At 40.8% G+C, this 8,980-nt stretch overlaps 1 pseudogene; it reads left to right on the forward strand.

Moving 5' to 3' along the window:
- The first annotated feature begins 7,995 nt into the window (after window positions 1–7,995).
- On the forward strand, window positions 7,996–8,751 carry LOC129041560 (large ribosomal subunit protein eL8-like; annotated as a pseudogene).
- Window positions 8,752–8,980: the final 229 nt, after the last annotated feature.

Raw genomic sequence — 8,980 nt, forward strand, 5'->3', positions numbered from 1 at the left:
TGACATTGTTTAAATGTCCATAATACCAGAAGTGATATACAGATTCAATGCAATCCCTATCAAAATTTCAATGTCATTTTTCATGGAAAAGAAAAAAACAATCCTAAAATTCATATGGAACCACAAAAACCCCAAATAGCCAAGGCAATCATAAGGGGAAAAAAAAAACTGGAGGCATCACACCACCTGACTTTATATTATAAAGTAGCATGGTACTGGCATAAAAATAGACTCATTGACTAATGGGAAAAAATATAGAGCCTGGAAATGAACCCATGCACATATGGAGAACTGATTTTCAACAAAGGTGCCATGAATACAGGAAAAAGACAGTCTTTAATGAATGCTGTTGAAAAAAATTGGATATCCAGATGCAGAAGAATGAAATTAGACCCTTACCTCACACCATATGTAAAAATCACCTCAAAGTGGATTAAAGACTTAAACATAAGACCTGATACTATAAAACTACTAGGGGACAACATTCTGGAAAAACTACAAGACACTGGTCTGGGCAATGATTTTTTTAGATTTGACCCCAAAAGCACACTCAATAAAAGCAAAAAGAGACAAACAGGATTACCTCAAAATAAAAATCCTCCACACAACAAAGGAAACAACAGAGTGAAGGGACAACCTAAAGATCAGGAGAAAATAGCTGCAAGTCATGCAGCTGATTAGGGGTCAATATGTAAAATATGAGAGTCAATTCTATACAAAGAAAACAAATCTGATTTAAAAATAGGTAAGGGAACTGAATAGACATTTATCCAAAGAAGATCTACAAATGGCCAACAGACACTAGAAATATTGAGCATTTTTTCATAATTAGAGAAATGCAAATTAAAACCGCAATGAGCTATCCCCATACACGTGTCAGAATGGCTACTCAAAAGATGAAAGATAATGAGTATTAATGAGAATGTATAGAAATGGGAACCCTGGGATACTGTTGGTGGAAATATAAATTAGTACAGCCATTATGGAAAACTGTATAGAGGTTTCTCAAAAACCTAAACATAGAATTACATATGATTGAGCAATCCCACTTTAGAATATTTACTCAAAATACTTGAAATCAGTATATTGAAGAGATGTCTGCATTCCCATGTTCACTGCAGCACTATTCACAGTGGGAAAGTTATGGAGTCAGCCTAAGTGTCCATCAACAGAGGAAAAGATAAAGAAAATATGGTATTACACATGATGGAATACTATTTAGTTAAAAAATTTTGTCATTTATGGCAATATGGATGGAAGTAAAAAACATTATGCTAAACTAAATAAACCAGACACAGATGAAGATTACATGTTCTCATTATATGTAGAATATAAAACACTCAAATGCAAAGAAGCACAGAATAGAATGGTAGTTACCGGGGGTGATGGTGGGGGGTTGTTGCAGGAGGAATGAGGAAGATGATGGTCAAAGAAAACAAAACCTCAATTAGAAGAAACATTTCTTTTTCCTTTAGATATATTGCATTGCAGAGTGAATATAGCAAAATAACCTATTGTGCATTTCAAAATCACTGAGAGTTAATTTCAAATGTTCTCACCACAAAAAATAAGTATTAAAGGTAATGAACATATTAATTAGCTTGATTTAATTATTCCATATTATATTCATAAATATCACTTTAGGCCAGGCATGGTGGCTCATGTCTGTAATCCCAGCACTTTGGAAGGCTGAGGCAGGTGGATCACCAGGTTAGGAGTTTGAGACCTGCCTGAGCAGCATGGTGAAACCCTGTCTCCACTAAAAATACAAAAAAATTAGCCAGGCGTGGTGGCACACGCCTGTAATCCCAGCTACTCAGGAGGCTGAGGCAGGAGAATCGCTTGAACCCAGGAGGCAGAGGTTGCAGTGAGCCGCGATCGCACCACTGCACTCCAGCCTGGGCTACAGAGTGAGATTCCATTTCTCAAAAAAAAAAAATCACTTTGAACCCCATAATTACATGCAATTATAACTTGTCAATTTACAATTAAAAGTTTTTTTATAGGCCTGGCACAGTGGCTCATGCCTATCTCAGTATTTTGGGGGCTGAGACAAGAGAATTGCTTGAGCTCAGGAGTTCGAGACCAGCCTGGGCAACAGTGAGACCTCTTCTGTACTAAACAAACAAAACAAACACACAAACAAACAACCTAATAAAAACATCTACGGGCCGGGTGTGGTGGCTGATACCTGTAATCCCAGCACTTTGGGAGGCTGAGACGGGTGGATCATGAGGTCAGGGAGATAGAAACCATCCTGGCTAACATGTTGAAATCCTGTATCTACTAAAAATACAAAAAATTAGCTGGGCACAGTGGCACTACCTGTAGTCCCAGCTACTCGGGAGCTTGAGGCAGGAGAATCACTTGAACCCGGGAAGCAGAAATTGCAGTGAGCCGAGATCACGCCACTGCACTCCAGCCTGGGTGACAGAACGAGACTCTGTCTCAAAACAAACAAACATCTATGGCAGAGGAGATTCCCAGTAATCAGGTGAATAAATTGACGTGGTTTGTGAATATCTTTCAACTTCTTTCTCCAACCACCCTAGTGCTTAATGGGCCTATGTACAAAGTGGCCATGGCGGCAGGGATATGGTGGCAGGATGCTATGCATGGGCTGAATAAATGGACTTTCCCTCACCAAGGCTGACATGGATACCACTGTTGTTGAGCCTAATCTATCAACATCAAAGATCAATGCTGAGCCCTTTGATGTGCCAGTACCCACTAGGGGACTAGATAGATCTATCTGGTAGCAAATTGATTCCATCAGTCTCTTCTTTATGAGGAATAGGCAGGGATTTATCCTCATTGGAATAGGTATGTATTCTGGATATGAATTGGGCTTCCCTGTTGATAATACACTGCCAGCGTCACAATTAACCTATGAAGAAGATCCCACAGAAATAGAAATGAACCTATGCATTGCCTCACTCATCATTATGTGATTATACAAAAGTTTCTGGTAACCAGGGAACTCATTTCAGAGCAAACGAAGTGCACCATGGGCTCATGCCCATGGAGTTGATTAATCTCCCAGCACCAATCACCTAGAAGCAGTTGATCTAGTAGAATGCTAGAATAACCTAGTGAAGACTCAGTTATGGTGCCAGTTTGGAGACAGTGCCCTGAAAGTATGGGGTTCTATTTTACAGGATGAAGTTTATAGTTTGAATTAGTGACCAATATTTGCTGCTGTCTCTCCCAAAGTCAGGATAGATGGACCCAGAAATCAACATACAGAATTGCATATAATTCCCCTCACTATTAGTAATCCACTTGCAGAATTTTTGCTTTGAACTTTGCCAATTTAGAAGACATGGTTCCAAGGGAAAAATGTTTCTACCAGGGGACACAATGATGGTTCTATTGAATTAGAAGTTAGGGCTACCACCTAGCCATTTGGGGTTCTTCATGCTACTGATCCAACAGGCAAAGATGGGGTTAATCAACTGGCTGGAATGATTGACTCTGTTTACTAAGAGGAAATGGGGTTGCTGCCTACACTGGAGCTGGGAGGACTATGTTTGGAACCCAGAAATGTTTCCGCCTCAAAAGGGCAGGTCCACTGAAGATTCAGGTCCTTCAGAATGAGAGTTTGAGACATCAAACATCACCAGGCTAAAAACAACAGTAAAGACAACTTTGATCTGGTGAAGTTACAGCTGAGAACAAAAGAGACAAGGGATTGGTAGTGAAAGAAGAAAGTTATAAACTATTACCTTGGGACTAGTTATAGAAGTAATGACTAATGTATGTATTTTCTGTTTATTGTATAAGTGAGTGTTCATCTCTGTATATATAAATACACATTTTTCTTTCATATGCTTCCCCTTATTAATTTTCACAAATTTTATTGGCAGGTAAGTTTACAATTTCCTCTTTAGTGACCAAATATTCAGATGGAACTGTGACTGAACTTTGGGAGTAGTTATCATAGCCCAGAGATAAATCATTTATGGATGTGGAGGCTCTTATTGTTGTAACTTTAGGCTCCTCATTTTGAGAAAAGGATGAGAACATCTTCATTTGTACAAAGGATAGTTGCATATCTAAGTGAAAACATGGAGCTGTTTTTGTTGTTTGTAAGACAAATACACATGGAAGGATGCCAGCGTGCTGAATAGCTAAAGGGATGGATTTTGCCAGTTTCTGAGTTATTGTCCTTTAGCTTCAAACCCACTCTTCTAACTCAGCTTTGTGATGCTGGTGTTAGGACTCTACAAACTACATTCCTGCTTTGCCAGATGGTTTCCTTAGGCTCTGCCAATAGGGGATACTAGAGGAAAACTACTGGACTGGAGAAGGAAAAGCCTTGTTACTTCCAGTTTGCTTCTTATTCCTATTCCTATCAGTGTCCTCTAGCCTCTTTTCACTCTAGAAGCTGCCGCCCATTCTAGTAGCAGCAGTTGAAGCACACTTACAGTTTCTAACATTTGCAAAACTAGCTGCATCATACTCACTCCACCTAAGACACACCAGCTGTCCACTTCCCCTCTCCTCAGAGGCCTGAATTTCAGCTGCTCGGGGCACACTTCTTTTAAAGTTTAATAATTTTAACCTCTTCCCGTTATTCCCTCAGCCCTAGAATTGATAGCTTCTTCCTGCATTTGCTACCTCTATGACATCTTATTGTTCTCTTTTGCTTTATCAGTTCTTAATAACTAATAAACAACTTTTCATCTTCTCTCAATGAAAATGACTGGTGTAGTTTCTGTCTTTGGAGAGTAGTTTCGGTCTTCTGACTGGAGTCAAATTCAGCCTAAAACTGCCTTCTCATGTATTTTAAATTCAGCTTAAAGGTTTCTCCATACAGATAAATACTGTAAACCAGAGGTGTAAACAGATTATAACTTAATCTTGTTTCAATCAAGAAGTTTTGGCCAATTGAAGGCAGCCAGCTGTTCAAACCATGTTCAAATAAAGCAAACACGAAGATGTAATCAATCCAGCTGTTTCTGTACCTCAACTTCCATTTTCTGTATGTCACTTTCCTTTTCCTGTCCATAAATCATCTTCTACCACAGAGCTGTGCTGAAGTCTCTCTGAACCTATTTTGGTTTTGGGACTGCCTGATTTGCAAGTCCTTTTTAATTCAATCAACCTGTTTAATTTGTCTATGGTTGTTTCTTCTAGCAACTCTAAGTGATTCAAGAGGTAAACTCAAGCTAGATCATAAAGCATCTGACAATATGCATGAAGGAGTTTGGACTTACCTGAAACAAGACAGCATTGAAGGGTTTTTAAAGTAAGGAAGTGACACAATCAGATTTGAATTTGAGAAAAATTACCCTCATGGCACTCTAGAGAACAGATTGGAGGGGTCAATACTAGAGGAAGTTAGGAAGATATTGGAGAAATCCAGATGAGATAATAGGTTGAACTAAAGTGAAAGTGTGGATAGAAAAAACTGAGTGAATGTAAGAGTTATTAAATAGAATAAACAAGACTTGGTGATAGGTTGAATAAAGGTGGGGAGGGAACAAAAGGAATGTATTTCATGCAGAGGTAAGGAAGAGAAACACATCAAAGATGACACTCAGTTTCTGGTAATGACAGCTAGGTGATTGTTCATAAAAAGAAGCCCAGACAGGGTGATCAGGGTTAGGGCAATGGAATGAGTGGAGTTTTGAACTATGGTCTTTGGGTTTTAGGATAGCTAGGGGTAGATATCTAAGGAATGCTTGGATTCAGAGGTATGGAGCTCATGAGAGAGATGTAGACTGGGGAGAGATCTGGATATCATCAAATACATGGTTCAGAGAGCCAAAGGAGTTGATGGAATACCCAGAAGGGGAATGGAGTAAGAAAGATCTAAGACCAAAATCCTAAGAACAAAATGCAAGGATGTTTGGTGTGGTACTTTGAGTAAGCAGGTGTTTCTTTTTCTTTCTTTCTTTCTTTCTTTCTTTTTTTTTTTTTTTTTTTTTGCAGACAGAGTCTTGCTCTGTTGCCCAGGCTGGAGTGCAGTGGTGCATCTCCGCTTACTGCAAGCTCCACCCCCCGGGTTCATGCCATTCTCCTGCCTCAGCCTCCCAAGTAGCTGGAACTACAGGCGCCCACCATCATGCCACAATTTTTTTGTATTTTTAGTAGAGACGAGGTTTCACAGTGTTCATCAGGTTGGTCTCGATCTCCTGACCTTGTGATCCGCCTGCCTCAGCCTCCCAAAGTGCTGGGATTACAGGCGTGAGCCACCGCGCCCGGCCGCAGGTGTTTCTTTTCATTCCTGAATTTGAAAGGTACCATTAACTGTGTCCAGAGTTAGGGCCCATTTACATTATCTCAGGAAATTTGCCTTGCAGTCTCCTTTTGGAAGAGTTACTATCATCTAGTGTTGACTGCCATGCCTGCACTGTCTCCCTACACAGGGGACTCTAGTGGGACTACTCTATCGGCATCACTATTTGATGACCAGTATGGGGTGCTCGTCTATGAGGAGCTGACATAGAGGTACCTAAAGGAATGCTTGGCACCCTATGAGCAACATGAGAACCTTTGAGTGGGTAAGACCACTGAAAAGCAAGTGTCTAAAGTGTCACTTGATGGGGACACAACCAATAGGTGCTGAGCCAGCACCTATTGGTTACCTTTAGCAATTCAATAACATTTTCCTCTGGGAGGAAGTGTAATGGTATAGTGGTTAAAGGCATAGGTTCTAGGAAAACTAAAAAGGTTGAAATCCCATTTCTTGCTCTTATCAGGTATTTGACACCTAGCAAGTTACTTCATTCCTCTAAGCTTCAGATTATTCATCTATAAAACAAATAGCAAATCATAGGGAAATTGAGGTTTAAATAATTTATGTAACATGATCTATATAATAGATGAATAGCTATATACTATATGTAATCTAATAATAACCAATATAAATCTCAGTATGTGGCATACGTTCTATGTTAACTACATGTGCTTGATGTCAGTTTATTGCCTCTCTTCTCCAAAGTGATTCTGCCTTACCAGCTCTGTAATGATGGAGATTTAAATGTTTTTCCTTTGTAGTGAGAAAATATCTAGCTTTATCAGTGGAGAGTGCTGGAGGATCATTGTAAAAGCAGGGATTTATCTAGTGTGCTACCATTTTTGCTTCTCCTTTGTTCCTACTGCACAGATGCCAGCAGCATGTGTGTTGGGACACCAGCATACTCCGCCTACCTGCATGTCCAGGATGTATAGTCTCTTGCCAAGCTTGTAGCCTGGCCTGGACTGGTGATCACCTCACCTGGCACTCAGGACATTATCAATGAACATCTTATGCTATGGGGCACCCTGCTCACAAGTAAATTCCAGATGCCCTGACTCCCTCTTTGTGCCTACCTGGCTATCAGCCTCTGCCCATCCGTACCTGAGTTGCTTATTGTGTAACTCTAGCCACAAACACTGTGCACTCTAAGGCACACATTTCCTTAGGCCTCATACCCTCTGTGTTCCTGTTACCATCCTCAACCTGCTTGCATTGCATAAGGTTGTTAAGACGCCCAGATATCCACACTGCATATCCGTCTGTACACTGCCTTACCAATGAGCAGAATCCCCAAACTCCCAATTCCTCTGTAAGCCTGCCTGCCTGCCAGCACCATCACACCTGCCAGAGGGTAGTTTCCTGCTTGCTTAGCAATTGTACACTAGCTCTAGCCTGGGCAACACAGCAAATGCCTCTGCTATCTACTAGGCTCTGAATCCCAACCTTGGGAAGGGCCTCTCTTTCCAAGTTTGTTCTTCTGTGGGTACTCTGCCTTATCCCTAGGGTATTCCTTTGAGTTCTCTTTACAGCTTTATAACAGTTTTACAGTTACTTCCCTATGAACACTGACTACTATACTATTTTTAGATATTATTTTATTCAACTAATATTTATGGAGTCCCTACAATGTGGCTGGCACTTTATAAGTATTGGTCAAACATCAGAGAACAAAACAAACTTTCTGACTTATGGAACTTGCATTCTCTATAGAAAGACTGAGATTGGGCTCTCTCCTCCTGCCACCCAAGATGCCAAAAAGAAAGGCCAATGGGAAGAAACAGGTGGCCAAGAAAGTGGTGAATCCCCTGTTTGAGAAAAGAATTAAGAATTTTGGCATTGGAAGGACATCCAGCCCAAAAGGGAGCTCACCTACTTTATGAAATGGCCCCATTGTATCAGGTTGCAGCACCAGAGAGCCACCCTCTATAAGTGGCTGAAAGCGCCTCCAGCGATTAACCAGTTCACCCAGGCCTTGGACTGCCAAACAGCTACTCAGCTTCTTAAGCTGGCCACTGACCAGAGAAAAAGCAAGAGAAGAAGGAGAGGCTGTTGGCCTGGGCTAAGAAGAAAGCTGCTGGCAAAGGATATGTCTCTGCTAAGAGATCACCTGTCCTTCAAGCAGGAATTAACACCATCACCACCTTTGTAGGGAACAAGAAGGCTCAGCTAGTGGTGACTGCACAGGACATGGATCCCATCGAGCTGGTGTCTTCCTGCCTGCCCTGTGTCATAACATGGGGGCCCCTTACTGCATTATCAAGGGAAAGGCAAGACTGGGGCATCTAGTCCACAGGAAGACCTGCACCATTGTAGCCTTCACACAGGATAACTTGGACAACAAAGGAGTTCTGGCTAAACTGTTGGAAGCTATCAGGATCAATTATAACGACACGACAGATATGATGAGATTCCCCAACACTGGAGAGGCAACGTCTTGGGTCCCAAGTCTGGCTCGCATTGCCAAGCTGGAGAAGCCAAAGGCTAAAGAACTTGCCACCAAATGATTAAATGTACACTGTTGAGTTTTCTGTACATAAAAATAATTAAAATAATACAAATTCTCCTTTAAAAAAAGACTGAGATTGGGGCAACAGAGTTAAACAATGTGAGATATGTCTTTGGGTCTAGAAGACACAAAGGTACCCTCACATGTTTCATAAAGCTAAGCTTTGAGAACAACTGCAATATTTTGAAGATATTCACTATACTATTTTATTGAAGTGTTACAATGTT

This window comes from Pongo pygmaeus, chromosome 6 (genome assembly GCF_028885625.2).
Source record: "Pongo pygmaeus isolate AG05252 chromosome 6, NHGRI_mPonPyg2-v2.0_pri, whole genome shotgun sequence".
Taxonomy (NCBI): Eukaryota; Metazoa; Chordata; class Mammalia; order Primates; family Hominidae; genus Pongo; species Pongo pygmaeus.